The 16,265-nt window shown below is 36.1% G+C and overlaps 1 long non-coding RNA gene across 4 annotated transcripts in view; it reads right to left on the reverse strand.

The window, feature by feature from the left end:
* The window catches only part of LOC110856642, a 31,910-nt gene that overhangs the window by 13,555 nt on the left and 2,090 nt on the right, over window positions 1–16,265 (reverse strand). The window contains exons 1-4 of one of the 4 annotated variants that reach the window (XR_004836328.1): window positions 3,749–3,795; window positions 2,845–2,927; window positions 2,660–2,740; window positions 2,452–2,571 (exon numbers count right to left, since the gene is read on the reverse strand). The exons of 2 other annotated variants lie outside the window; for them this stretch is intronic. This is a non-coding gene — a long non-coding RNA (uncharacterized LOC110856642). Of the gene's footprint in view, window positions 1–2,438; window positions 2,572–2,659; window positions 2,741–2,844; window positions 2,928–3,748; window positions 3,796–16,265 lie in introns of those variants that run through there. One more of the 4 variants, XR_004836329.1, reaches the window with a different exon arrangement.

The raw sequence follows: 16,265 nt of genomic DNA on the forward strand, positions 1-16,265 counted from the left end.
TACGTCGAACCTTCAACCAGGACTTTGTATTGTGTGTACCCCTTACGGTACTGATAGACTAATGATCAAAGAAGTTACTCGTTTATTGTTCAGCTGGTAAGAATCAAATTTACTCTACCGAATACCGCACGGTAGTTTAAATGTGCTGCAAATTCCAAAGTAGAACTGAGCTGATGTATAGAAAATTAGACGTGCTGTTGCTTTAGATACAATACTTGTCTTATTGTGATTACTCAAATTTTTTAAAACCCTTAAACTTAAACTATACATCAAAATTTGTTCGCCCTTCCTCAGAAGACCGTTTCACTCTCATAGAAAAGATAGTTTTTATCCAAACAAAATAAACCAAAAGTGACCCTACTTCGTGATCCACACCGTATTTGATACATAGATAAATTCTTATTGCTGTACCACGCTGCAAATTTTTCTACTTCACCAAAATGGGGCCTTCATCGAATGCATGATATAACAATATAAACTGGTCGGGCTTACTTTTTAACAATCGGCAGAGGAAAAATTAAGTCTCCCGGGAACTAATCTCTCCCATAAAATTTGTCTCTTGTCCCTCATGGCCTTCTAGTGTAATTTTTCCTTGAACAACCGTTTGGTTACTAATAAGTTCATCAGTTTATCTGTCAACACAGATGCACATCATGGCTTTCTCGAAACCTACTACTCTTATTTCTAACCCATTGATTTTATTACAATTGTATTTTCTGTTTTAGCCGCAGCTGAGATAGTTTCCATTCATCAGGAATTTTATTGACCCCACCTTGGTACATCATTTCTGTTACCAAAATGTCACTACTGCAAGGCTCTCCACCGACGGAGTTTTCTCATCCGTTCTACGGAAACTATGTTGGTAACTGCCTTGTGTCCTTGCGTACCCGTATGTTGCGCAAGCATCCTACCAACCCTTTGTGTGCTTTGTATGCCTCGATTCATGGTAATCCTCGTCAAGACGTACCGAACGGGATACGTGATCAGGATCCTCATGGGTTCTGGAGTAGAACTCATCCTCACACATTTAAAAACCCATCACTTAAACATTTGTACATGCACTCCGAAAAAGTTATATCCTCGGTTCTGAAAAATCTATCCGATGGAATCGGAGTCGATAGTCTCGCATTTCTTGTCTAACCGATTGGCAGTAACTAGCTTGTTGGCGAGCCCATAAGTGCTCGTCGACGTGAATAATCTCTCTCCCCAAAAGAGAGATGAAGTTGGCTTCCGGGCCAACTTTATTGAATAAAAGAAGAAACGAGGAATCAGATCGAGATCCCGACCATCCGGATCAACCCAACATCACATCCAAGAGCTCTCCATAGGATATTTAGTTTTAAGTTAGGCTAGTTAAGTATATTTAAGTTAGGTTAAATTAGCTTTAGGAATAAATGAAGGAATAAATGTGTTTAGAATAGAAATAACTGTTGTAGCCCCAATTATTCTGGGCCCTCTCCCCCAAAGGAGAGGGTCCGGCCGCAACAGAAGTGGTGCCTTCGCCCAAACGAACCAAGCGGGGGGAGTGGTCTCCATACCACCCTCCAACTCTCCAAGTTTTTAAAAAGTGTTTAACTCAAATCTTCAGTCTAATTCCAATCCGGACCTTTGTGAAAAATCAAAATCAAATAAAAATACCCAGTGCTCTCCCACAACAAAAATAAAACGAACATATACACATTGAACTTTCCCCAGTTGACAATTTCTCAAGTTCTCTCCCAGCACCCAAATCGGCTCGGATTGATCACACATCCCCCTTTTCTTTCTCCCAAGTGCCCAGGTGGACTCCATTGTGCGACCTGGGTGACCACGAGGTAAGCCCTTTTAGCAGATCTTTAAACATAAATCTGGCACAATCTCCTTCATTCTTATTTTGAGATCAGATTACAAGATACAAATTTGTAATGATCAAATTGTCATTGTTTATCGCACAAAATTTGCAGATGAGTATTTATATAACATGTATTTACATTTTGCGAGAAACTAATAATGTGAAATGATGCGTCCATCATTGCAAATTACTTTGTTTGCATATTCCCATCACATTCGTACCCGACGTCAATTTAACCTTCATTTTGCCGCAATACACAGAAAGCCTTGTTTAAATTGTTCGGTTTTCGGGTTTCCCTGTTTATCACGCAAAAAGAGCGTTCCTTTCCCACATCCGACATAAATAGTGCGGTAAATTGCTATGTAAAATGGTCAATGACATGCCTGAGTGGCATAATGAACAGAAAAGAATCTCACATTCCCCTTTTGGGGAAATTTTGTGCAAGGAACACAGCCCCCTGGTAACCTTATCCCTAAAAAATCGATTTTTTGAATATCCCTAAATGCAGAGGGAAATTTTGGAACGAAAACATTTACCAATTTTTGCAGATAAATATATTAGAATATTCCCTAAATGCTTAAATATGAGAACATCTACATAAATGTACTTATAATCTTAACTGAAGATGTAGTTCTTGTCCTGCGTCGATGACGTAATTCTTGTCCTAAAGTGCAGAAAAAATTATTGTCCTGTAGCGAAAAAGTAATTCCCCGTTGGTCCATGTCTCCTATCTTTTCAATCTAAGAATAAACATTTTAAGAATAATTAAATTCCAGAAATATTTATTTAATTAATCACAAGGAACTTTTTGAAAGTCTTCATACTCACAAGAGTTGTATGAATTCCTCATAAGTCTGCGTTTGCATTGCATTTTCAGCCTGCCCATTGAGAGAAGGTGATTAGCTGCCTCTACGTTCATATGTTAAATAAAACAATGTTAATAAACACATGGATTATAGAAAAAGTAATTTACATTTTTCAGAGCATTTGAATATACATTTTGCAACCTTTACTTGTTATTTATTTTAATTCTGACGCTACACTTGACTTTGTTCCTGATCTTGATTGTTCCTCCCCCACTTTTCATTCTTGACAACTAGAAAATGATGCGCATAAATATTAAAAATTCGCTAAATTTTGGTATGAATTATTACGCTTCAAATTGAAGTATTCACACATCCGTAAACTCACAAGGATGATTGCAAATTTTGCAAAATCTTGATGTAAGTAAAAATATTTTTGAAATAAGCTATCGGATTTTTGTTCATGATTACATATTTATATCCTTGCCAATAAGAATGTTTTATTTAAGAGTTTAATAGCTTATTGTTTGGAAAAAAGTCTTGAACGTAAGCACTCCAATTATCGCAAAAATCGCTAAAATATGAGTCATATTTACAAAATATGTACGAAAATTCAACCAAATTCACACTACGTATTGACCGACCCTAATACATAATCTCGATTTTTTGTAATTCGAAAATTCGTCGAAATATATACAATAAATAAATTAATTTAAATTATTGTTGGATATTTAAAATATTGAAATTATTATTTTTAATATGAAAAAAACCTACACATGTTTTCAAATAGTAACGAAATGTTTAAAATATTTATGTGCCAGAAAACCTAGAAAGATGAAGGAATCAATGTTTAAAAATATTTGGAAATTTGTGTAACCTTTAAGTTAGGAAACACACGCATAAAAACTTAATGAAATTAAAGATTTGTAATTAAATACATACACACCCACCCTCTCAAATAACCTTAATTTGTCTCTCTGTGTAAATAATTAGTAGAGCTTTTGTGCATGAACTTTATATTTTTTCTGGAACCTGAGTCATAATCACGGAGTCACTTTCAGGCACAATTATTGCTTACTTTATAAATACACTAATTAATTTAACAATAACTTACTTTCTCCAGTTCAATGAAAATTATTGGTTACACACTTTTGAAGGAAATACATTTTTTGGAAATCCACCCCCCCCCACGCCCACGCCCACCCAACACAATCAAATAAAAGTTGCAAAGATGGATCAAGACTTAAAATATTTTGAAATTCTACTTAGGACACGAACAAACTGACTAAAAATGAGTCCAAAAATCAATGTACGACTGTTCCAAACCACACGAAAAGATTCGTTTCGACATCTTTTTTCCCGTTCTATTTTTATCTCTCCCCCATCCCCACGTTTCATTTTTAAATACTCGAATTTAACATATGTGTGTATGTATGTACATCAGGTCTTGGAGATGTTCAAGTTGCCTAAAATCGCATGGCAAGGGGGAAAGTTTATTTTAATCCGGTTTTCACAGTCATGCTAAAATATGTATGTATGCACGCATTGTGTTAATATGTAATATGCAAATAAGTGCATGTGTAAATATGCTATAGATAGTCCCGGTCAATTTACAACGGAGGTCTCCCAACGTATGCTCACAGATTTGGACAAAATTGGCGTCAATCGATGACAAATATAATTAGAATGGAATTTGCAAATAGAACTATCTGCCAATGCGCAGGTTTGGCAAAGATATTTGCATAAAAAGAGGAGAAAATGTAACCCCAAAGCCGGTAAATTTTTCATTTCCCAAGTTTGCTCCGCATTTTTTTCGCTTTGGATGCAAATATCTCCGCCAAACCTGCGCATTGGGAGATTGTGCCATTTGAAAATTTCATACTTATTATATTTGTGATTGATTGACGCTAATTTGGTCCAAATCTGTGAGCATACATTGGGAGACCTCCATTGTCATGGATCAAACATTCCTTTGTAGGTACATGAATAAATTAGGAAAATAATGTGCTGATTTATTTTTCAATTTTGACGGAAAAGAACTGGAAGCATTAATACGGACTAAATAATTGACCTGTCCTTTCTGTATGCCAATCTTCAATAAATATTCATAAGAAGACGATGCAGAAATCTTTTAACTTTAATATCAACCAAAGTCCCAACAATGAATTATTAACCCGTATTGTTTAATCCGTTCCATTTATTATTTACTAATTCAAGTCTACATATGTACATGTGCGACAGTGTGAAATGTTTACAGAGTATACAATATGTATTTAAATGTATACACATACATAGTTATTAATTTAACTATAATTGGCTAAAATAATTAAATAGATAATGCAGGTACATATTTAGATAACCATTAACTTAGTCCGCATAATAAATACGTGGTAAATACCAAATACCAGTCAATTTAATGCCCTTATCTAGTTTTTTAACCTTAAAAATAATATGTGGTAACGTACTTTTAATTATAATTATTAATTGGAAGTGGAGTTTATGTATGTAAAGATGAGAAACAAAGCAAGCTTTTATGTACCAGATACCTGCAGTATTTCACGAAAACAGAGAGTATTTTGGCAAGTAAATTAAGCAATATCTAGAATATTAAATTTGTCAGGAACTTTGAACAAACGCTTTGAATAAAAAAGGAAACTAAGGAAAATAAAAAGTATGTAACCCTTTAAAATACGGAATAATTCTTGTTTTTTTACATTTATGAAAATTAATCCATGCATTTCATGAAAACCTCACTAGCAAATGCTCACAAACTCAATAAAATTACGTATTTTTAGACATAAAAACGAACTTATTTCTTTGCTTTATCGTATATTTTACAGTACTTTGGATAAGTGCACGTGACCAACATAGCAAGCAAATTTATCGTCATAGACGCCTAATAAATTTGACTAATTTCCTTACATTTGCGGAGATACCTTCCCGCCAATGTTTTACTCATGAAAATGGTGAATCGACATGGAAAGGAACTTATACATACGGCAGTTGATTTGGTTTGGACAGATCTTAAGATAGAAATTATCGCAGAAACTCAAGAAATTTTTGCAATGCGACTACGAAACGTTACTTATCAGTGGGTAAATGTGGGTCAGCCCTTAACTATATCTACACGGTTTTACCCCTTTTGGAACGAATGGAAGCTGGCATGAAGGTCGAAGGGCGCATCAAGTAACTACTCTCAAGGGACTGCCCCTGAACTAGCGGCAAATGTCTAAAAGCAAAACACAAAAAAAGACATGTAGGTCAAGGATATCCTCCTTCGTCACGAAAATTTTTTAGTAATATTATTTATTCGACATTTAAAAAACTGCTCTACGAGCATCTCATTTGAGTCATGAAATTTATAATAATAATCATAGAATCATCAAAGCAACGGTACGATAAATCATGCAAGACTGTAATTTAAGTCAGTATCTTTTAATGAATCGATTACCGTTTTCAGAAAGGGTTAGGCTACCTTGCCTCCTTAGTTTGATAAAATATTTAAGTTTAATGAAAGTGTGCCTTACTTTCATATGTAGATCCTGAAGTTTGAAATTTATGTCTCAATTCTATTTTACCCCAGAGCCACAAATGGAAAGAATCAACTGTATTACTCAACAATGGGTATCCATCGCGAATTATTCGTGTTGGGCTGAACTAAACCAGAAAGTTACATTACTCCAAACCGGTCTAGTTTCTATCGACGAATATCGGAGATCAGCAAATCTAGAGGAGGAAATACAGACAACCTGACGAAACTTTGGATACAGACAAATTGCCTTGTAAAAAATAGTTTTAAAGCGAGTGGAAATGTTGCCCTGATTCCAAGCTTATTATCAGCTCAACAATTTGCAAAACTTTCTTTGTAAAGTTTTTGAAGTTGAAGTGCATATATTTTTTATCATCAATGTTTAATACTTTTATGCATTTTCTTAAGTGACAACAAGTTCAGGACAGTCCATTTCCTTAGTTTAAGGTTTTAACTTGGAAATAGTTATTTAAGCAGAAATTATAAGGCTTAAGTGAACGAAAATGAACGAATAAGTAGAATGAATAGTTAATACAAAAGAATCTTCAAAATTGTTACAGAAAATTATTAAGAGGAGTGAAATCATCGCATCATACATCGATTGACTCAAAGTTGGAAAAAATCTAGGTCAATACGATGGGAGATGTCAATTGTTAGATAGTGTCGTGGAGAGAGATTTCTGTCTCCCTAAATATAACTCTTGGCTCGGAAGTCGAGATGAGGGGAATAAAACAAGACGACAACGTAAGAAGAGGGGCTCTCTCACCATCTGGGAACCAAGGAAGAAAGAAGAATACATATAAGAATCTTGTGCAGCTCTTGAGGGATTCTAACTTAATATAGTTTCATACAGACTGTCGTGGGGAGAGATTTCTCTCTCCCCGAAATAACTATCTTGGCAAAGAAGCCAAGAATAAATCGAATAAAATAATGAACCCAACCAGAGAACAGGGTCTCTCACAACATCGGGAACCGAGGAAGAAGAAGAAGAAGGAATAAGTTATGTTAGGTTAGGATTAGTATGTAAATTAGTATGTAAGTTAGATAGTTGAGTAAGTGAAAGAAAGAATAAATGATTTAAATACATAGAAACACAAACCGGATTTGTTCGGGATGAAATAAGTACCCCTAATTGACAAGAACATAAAGAAAAGAAAAACAAGGGGGGTGCAACCCCGCAACAAGACTTAAGGGGAACCCCCCTTGAAGCTGTAACAATAGTCTATTTCAAAAATTAATTTGAATTAAGATACCAAATAATTCAAATTTGCGATTAACGCATAAATTAGTAAATATTTGCATTATGTATTGACGCCAACCAAATTAATGTTTCTAAAAGTTTTCTTGTCTCTCACACCATGGAAATAAAGAAATACGTGAAAACAAAGAGAGGTCAAAACCCCGAAACACTATATAAGATGTGGTGGACTGGAACTTCTTCAAAAGCTATAAATCAAAAATGGTCTTGAATTGCTCAAACATAACCAAACCTCCCAAACCTCATTGTTCTTTCGATTTATAAATGGCTCATCCCACCAATTATTCATGCACGATTTACAACCTTACACCATTTCTGCTGCTACAGTTTCAGTTATGGTTTACAAACTCGACTTTAACATGACTAATGTTTTGATAACAAATAATTTAATCTGCTCGTACCCCCCTTGAAATTGTGTGAAACATAATTCTTTTCTTTGATTCTTTTAGAGCCAGTGCGATATTGGAAATATAAGTTTCGAATACTCGTCCGATTCAAAGTGGCGGATCACACTATATACAGCTCATACCCCTGTCACTTTCCTAGTGAAGTCCCATTATTACGATACTCGCGGTACTATTAATTACAGACTAATTTCCCACTTTTAGTTTTGTAAAGTTAGATGCTTTTAAGATTTGTCACCCATTTTAGAAAATGCTGTCATAAGCTTAAATATACGAATAATTATTTTAAGACACAACATGCCACCCCCTAAAGGATGCCCATTTTAGGTCATCGTAAAAAATTATTATTCCTCAAACATCTTAAATCTCCTCCAACTTACAGAGACAAGTGAGAGTAAGCAGTGATCCGTTTCACTAGATTCTAATCCACAATTTTTCGTCTCCCCAATCATTCGAGGCTTTACACGCACCTGTCGTTGCATTTTTTGTTATTTCTCAGATTAACGAACTACCCGTCAGTCGGACTTCTGCCTTGATGCATTGATTTCGACGTAAAGCAGTGCTCCAAGTTCTGTATCCTTTTAAATTTCAATTTGATCATGGCCAATTAGGTAATCAACAGGGTCATATCATGCACAAATGCATAGGGAAACTGAAAAACGAGAAAATTCCAGCGTGGAAAATTTAACGCCTACCACAGTCAAATGCTCCACCCACCACTAGTATTTACACACTTCGTCTCCTACTAACCTAAACTTCATCTCCAGTACCTCGGGTAATCCTAACAATGTGACCACCATGTCGTCTAACCCCGGTTTCGAGGGTCCATTTAACAATGCTCACTTAACTCACCCTGCTCTACGAGAGGGAGTAATACTAATTACTAATTTGCCCCCCCCCCCAATACGCCAGGATTTAGCAATAATCTGAGCTTGGATAATCAACTACAATACGATACTACATAGTCGGGAACACTCAAGTGTCAACAGCTGATTGCTAAAAAACTACGCTGCAAAATTAAAATCTGATAAGTGCATTAGATTCGCCATGCGATTTACATTATGATTCACTATGGACTTTGTAATTTTTGAACATCTGGATGAATATATAGGAAATTGAAGAGAAGCGGGCGGCGATAGTTTTTCACAAAAAAAAATCCAAGAAAAACAGTGAATTTGACATGTGCTGAAAAAGTCAAAGGTGTACTTTAATTTAGCCTAATGGACTATAAAAAGGTTCATAGGGACCAGACTGACTAAGAACAGTCGAAGAAGAATTTTTTGAAAACCTCCAAGGACCACACCCATCGTGAAGCCTCTCAAGCCTGGAATCCTAAGAAATTCACGAAATTCCAACGGAAACCGGGCTCACTGCTGACAGTGTTGATGAAAATTATCCAATGAGTGCTCAAATTGAAGCTTGGGCTTAAGGCTTTGAAATGTGGTACTTGCCACATCCTGATCGTACCCCAAAGGAATACCAGATTAAATAAATGCAGGAGTCACCTCAAGCGGTACGCTCCAAAAAAGTGAGCAGGATTGTTTTTACAAATGAGGAGATTTTAACATCGGAAAAATCTTTTAACAAGCGAGTTGTCCTAATCTACGCAAAATCGGTCAACGACATCCCCCGATATAGACAAAAGGTCAGAAGTCACATAATTCAGGTTTTTTGATGATTTTTGCTGGTGGAAGATAATTGGGGTAATTTCTCTACATTTTGCTGAAAATTGGGGGAGGTGGGGGAATCAAATTTCTTAAAATATGTTTTTAAGTCCGTGGTACATCCACTAAGTGAGATCCAATTCAATGGAATCCATGGGACCTCTCAGGAGAACTCAGCACGAACTTATAGTGCAAAAAATGACCCAAGCGTACCTAAAAAAACAAATTCCGGTCTTTATCTCCATTCAGAAATGGTCATCATCCTTGCTGGATTTGAATCACCGGAATATGAAAAATTGTCAAGGTTAGGGGCAAAGGTGTGTTCTAAGCCCCGTAGAAGTGCGGAGGCTTGGAAAAAATTTCTAACCCCGGAATGTAAAAAATGTCCCTGGAATCTGTGCGTAATTCCATCGAGGAGTACCGTCTCGTCTTCAGCGTGGCATTGCCGTAGGAGGAGGAAATTTTTAGGACTAAAAATTGTTTCTGAATTGAAATTTATCTGGCTTTTCGGTAAAATAAATCAAAAATTGCTAAGTTGAAATTTACAAAAGTAATAAAGCTATATGTCATTGACACTTGAGTGTTTCCGACTATGTATCAGCGATAATCAACTAATAAACTTGAAATAAGTTAATCTCATTCCAGCAGAAATGGGATGGGCCCAATAATAATAAATGTGTGCAACAAAACATGCACAAGAAAAACGAGTCAGCTGATAATATGGGAAACAACTTGTAACCTGTTCTGCTGAATAAAATAAAAGAAATATGTGCATAAAAAGTGCACGGATTGTTGTGTGCACCTATTATTAATTTAACCATCCCCATAAATCAAAACAATATTTATATACAACTTTCCAGTTTGGTTAACGAATATTCTAATTACATGAAAATATTGTCTGTACACATATTTTTGCATATTTATGATAGTCAAAATGGTTATATAATTAAGAATGCACTGCACAAACATATATTTTCTGGTAATTACCAAATACAAGTAAATTTTTTTTCTCCCTATAGCTAATTAAGTTTCTAATTTTAAAAATAATTATTAATTAATTACACAGGGGACTGATTTGAAGCTGACAAGCTAAATACATAAGCAATGCATTATCCGTTACTTGCAGTGTGCTTCATCAGTGGACAAGATCATTCCAGTCATATTATGAATAAACTAATAATGAATAGAGTACGTGTACATTATTTTTTACTTGGGGCCCGTTCATATATTACGTCAACAAGAGAGGGGGGGGAGGGGGTCTGACCACCAATGATATCGTGCCTATCTTGCCCATGTTAAAGGGGGTAGGGGGGGTCTGAAAATCCGATTTTTTTATGACGTAATATATGAACGGGCCCTTGTGTAACTTCTTTTTAGACATTGCTGACAATTTTCGAAAACATGTAAAATTCGTCTCTTTATTAATACAGGGTGGTTTAAATGTCACGCTACTATGGGAAATTTTTCAATGGGAAAATCCCTAAATCTCCACTAGTTACAAGATTTTTGGATGAGATTTTTTTAGAATTATTAAAAAAACTGATGGAACACTGATGACGAAATTCTTGAAATGTTGAATTTTAGAGACAAAATTTTGGTAACTAATTGAAATTTAAGATTTTTTCCCCTCAAAAAATTTTCCACTGTAGCTTGACATTTTAACCACCCTGTACATATATCAATCCCTGGCCAGGTACCCGCGGATACTCGTTCTGTTAACCTTCTGTTAACCTTCTGTTAACCTTCCCTTCCTTATATAATGACCCGTTCATGGGATCCGGCTGCAGAGTATAGATCTCGCACTACAGTATCGGCAGAAAGTCATTATACCCTCATACTTTTTCTACTTAAAGCATGATATTGTTCGAGAGGCTTGAGGGGTTGAACTGCAATTTTGCACAATTACTTATCATAACGCAAGGTTACCGGAACCATACTCTGAATGACGGTGTGGCACAAGCAACGACTCGGTGGAATTAAATCCAAAATTCCGACTGGAAAAAAGTCTTTATACCCCTATTAAAGTTTCATGAAAAATTTGTCCAAAGTTGTCTGTGTTGAATAACCGTCAAACTAGCAACTGGAATGTCCACCTCGATCCTTTAGGAAGGCAAGGACATGTCTTGGAATCGACTAAAAAAATTAGCTGGTGAAAGAGGATTCAAAATTCACCAATTCAAGATTGATGGCGTCGACCAGACTTTGAGGTTTGATAGCGTGTGCTGAAAAATTTTGGGCTTCACCATTGACCATAAATGTTTATTGGCATGCTATCCGATGATCATGGAAGGCAATTCAACAATTAAATCTCCTTTTTACTAAACCAAATGCTCAATAATTTTGATAGGTGCATAGGGTCACATTCCTATTTTAAAATATAATTATTCCCCAACGGTTGCTTCCTTTCGCCACCATCAAATTCCAACCCAAAATGTCCCAGTAATAGTTTTTGTACATTATTACTTCGGTTGAATCAAAATTTATGACGCCCTTCCACTACGTGACGCCCAAACAATTGGGTTTTTACCAATCAAATTAATGGTTAGGGTACGGTCGTTGGGTTTGTCAGCGTCTCTTTGCTGAATCCACATTCCGTGGTCCCAATTTGAACCAAACAAGTTGATGTTGATGTCGCCGAACAATATCAGGAGTTTCGAACGTTTAGCCATCCAATCATCATGTTTTTTAGCCCATTTAGAGCTGTCTACAATATAGGCCTTGCGGTGAAATGGATTTCTCCATGTTGCTCGCTATTCAAATCCATCTTAAGCGATCCGATTCTTTATAATTCGCACAGAAACTCGAAGATTATATTCTTCCCTCGTTTCCAAGTTGATTTTTGGTGAAGGTAACCGTGGAGTCATTGGCTTTTGCAGAAGTTGCCGTGATCGGTCCATGGGCGCGTGCTCCATGTCTACAAAAAAGCTGTTAAATTCTGTACCATCTCAAATTTTTTGCAGTTCCAGACTATTCTGGCAACTGTAGTATTCATAATGGGTAGTTAATCGGAAATTCTTTGGCGTCGAAGCCTTTTATCATCAAAATTAACAATTTTTTGCCACAGGACGGGGCTAAGGTCTTTTTGAGTCAGTATTAGCTAATATTGATAACAGACAAGTAGTTCAGCATTGCAAAAATGTTATTTATCAAAGAATAATACATCACCTGGTGGATGAAGAACGATTTAAGGGGATGTTTTTAAAAATTACACTGAAAGTACCAAAAAGTCAGAGGGTGTAAAGACTTTTTTCCTGTTCGAATTTTGGATATAATTCCACCGTGTCGTTGCTTGTACCACGACGCTATCCAAAGCATGGTTCCGAAAACTTTGCATCATGATAAGTAATTGTGCGAAATTGCAGTTCATCCCCTCAAGCTTATCGAACAAGATGAGGCTTTATGTACTAAAAGTATGAGGGTATAATGACTTTCTGCCTATACTGTATGTACCACGTGTATCCAACAACCACCTATTTATGTATTTCCCCGGGAGCGGCACAATTAAATTTTACGTACGGCGGGAAAACTTCGGCCAAATATTTTACCGAACTCTTGGAACTTTTGACTTTATCCTATAGATGGAATGAAGCTGATTAGGTCAAATATTTACACCATCACCTCAAAAATGCTCCAAAAGCATACATATGTGCTGGCAGACATTTAAAATTTAAATGCAGTTCTAAATTTGAGCAAAGTTTATCAAAATTTAATGGCTGCATTTGAGAGTGGGGAAACGTACGAGTCACTTGTTGTGCCTAAGGTTAAGGCAACCAGGTTTGAAATATTTTTTATGATTTGATAGGTATAGCTATTCCCATTATACATAAAATGGATTAGAATAAGTCCACGAGCGCAGAATTCCGAATTTAACTAGAGGTCCAGTAAGTTAAAGAAAGATATTTTCCTAAAAAATCCCAAAAAGATGCAAGATGCAAAACCTTTTGAGATTTCATTTAATTCTTACGCCGACGGACACGGGACATGACCGTATCAGTGAGAAGAGACGACCAAGTTAATAAGTAAGGATAAGTAAGTTATCGATTTCTCGTTAGTAAAAGTTGTCAGTAAAACAGAGTGGGAATAAATTAATATTACGAATAAGAATATCCCGAATCTCGAACCCATTATTCCACTCCCACTGCGACGTTTATCGTAACATATGTACATAACTGATTTAGATTTTAATTCCAGATATTTGGTTATCAGATTACACAACTGGTAACTAAACGGACATCTGCTTTTCCAGATCCCAGTAAATCAACTCTAGTCCAACTTTTTATCACAAGTATTATGGTGCATCGAAGTCAACCGGATGGATTTGATTTGAATTTCGGCCCGCCTCCAATGTTAATCAAATGGGCACGTGATTTTGGCGCGTAGAAATTCTGTCCGGTTGACTTCGATGTACCGCAATAGGGGCAAGAGGTTGCTCGAAAAATTCACCAAATATTAAAATGCGTATGCCTTCAGTGAGCTGGAATATCGAGAGCGACCAGTGGCTATTAAAGTTTTCTTAGCAGCAATAATTTTCGAAAACGATTTATTTACTTATCTACTTACAATGCGATGACGCCAGCTTTCTCGCTCCGATTTTGATGAAACTTAGATAATTATATAGCCTTACATAGATAAATATTTGAAGACATGTTTCGGGATTTTTCATAATGCTCAGTTTAAACAAAGTTTTGATGGTAAAACTGACCGAAAAATCGCATTTTTCTCCCTCAAAAACAAAAAAGAGAAAAATTTCGCAGGAAAAATGCGAATTTTTGGCGACTTTTATCATCAAAACTTTGTTTAAACTGAGCATTATGAAAAATCCCGAAACACGTGTTCAATTATTTATCTAAGGCTACATAATTATCTAAGTTTCATCAAAATCGGAGCGAGACAGCTGGCGTCATCCCATTGTTAGCAATGTTTAAGTACATGTTTACGAGTTGACACAAGTCAATATAAACGCAACTAGTTTCCGTCTTCATTTATTGAATGACGAATTATCTATGACCACCCTTGGCCAGATACAAGCATGCACTATAATTAATACAGCTAATCGGAAGGGTGGTAGTCTTCATACTGCCCCCACATCCTTCAACCTTCAGTCTAATTTACCATCCTTCAACCTTCAATCTAATTTACCATTATCATTTTAAATTATAACAAAACCTTTATTTAATGAGGGTCTTGCCCCGTAACACAAGATGGTGACTCGCCAACAGTGTTTCCAGGGGGGAATAGTCTTCACATAAATTTCGGCCTAACTGAATTTCACTAAATTAAAAAGTTCCCTCCCATAAGTCCATACACCTCGGAAACTTTCACATTTTTAACTTTTCAACAGAGCAATCATGGAAGAACAGTAGAAAGAGATTTAATTTGAATTAAAATACAAATAATTCAAACATTCATTTTTATAGGCAGGGTTGCACATGCAGCATTTCCCAGTTCCTCATCCCTTTCCTGGAACTCCTGGAAACTCGTATCGAGTCACTCAACCAAATATTGACACTGGTTAAATTGGCCTTATATTAGCAAGGTAATTTTTTTTAAATGAGTTTTGCAAGCTTTCGAGATCAATCGAAATAAAGCGTAATTGTGCAGAAACTGAGAACGTTCGTCAATCCGAGAGGCAAAATCTGTCATATTTACCAAGTTTCAAGTGAAAATGTGTGGAAGGATGAAAAACCCCGTCAACCGCAACAAAAAATGGTGGACCGAAAGTCATCCTCCCCCTTTTACCCTTCCGCATTAAAAAATCAATTTGTAAAATCAAATTCTGCCATTACAATTGGCATTATTTCCACTCTATCCTCACAAAAGAAAAACCTAATCGCGAATATGTCATGTAATATCGTAAAACTATTTAGTTTTCCTTTCTCTACGGAAAATCATAATCCTAGCATTAAGATCTAACAGAAAGACAAAACAGTTTCAAAATTTAAAATCGCTTAATACGTACGCAGTCCGAGAATTACGTAGAAACCCATACTTCTCCAACGTTCATATGTTCAAGTATTAATATGCATGCACGAGAAAATGTTTTGTATGTAAATTCGAAGAAATTAGTACTGCTGCTTTCTTACTTACAAATTTATATATCGTTTTATGGGCTATGATGCGCATGCCTATCTATTTGTGTTACATATGTACATGTACATACATATACGCACGAAAATAGGCATAAGCTTTGATACCAACATTTTCAAAAGGGAAAGTTTGGAGCAAAAACATTTCCACATTTTACCATATATTGGTCCTACCAACCCTTTGTGTGCTTTGTATGCCTCGCTTCACGGTAATCCTCGTCAAACCGTACCGGACGGGATACGTGATCAGGATCCTCATGGGTTCTGGAGTAGAACTCATCCTCCCACATTAAAAAACCCATCACTTAAACATTTGTACATGCACTCCGAAAAAGTTATACGCTTGGTTCTGAAAAATCGACCCGATGGAATCAGAGTCGATAGTCTCGCATTTCTTGCCTAGCCGATTGGACGGAACTCACTCATCTTTAATTTTTATACCGTTTTGGGAAGATGAGGAGGCTGCCCTCGCTGGAGCACCATCATCGAGATGCATGTGTCTTGGTGAGGGTGTGAAGGGGTACACGAGGTCAGCCCTTCTAGCAGATCTTTATCAGATCACCATTTCCTCCAATTCGTATTTTGAGATCATATTACAAAATACAAATTTGTAATGATCAAATTGTCATTATTTATCGCACAAGATTTACATATGAATAATTTTGTAATATGTATTTACATTTGGCGAAA

The sequence above is a fragment of the Folsomia candida genome, unplaced genomic scaffold, assembly GCF_002217175.1.
Source record: "Folsomia candida strain VU population unplaced genomic scaffold, ASM221717v1 Fcan01_Sc016, whole genome shotgun sequence".
NCBI classification, from domain to species: Eukaryota; Metazoa; Arthropoda; class Collembola; order Entomobryomorpha; family Isotomidae; genus Folsomia; species Folsomia candida.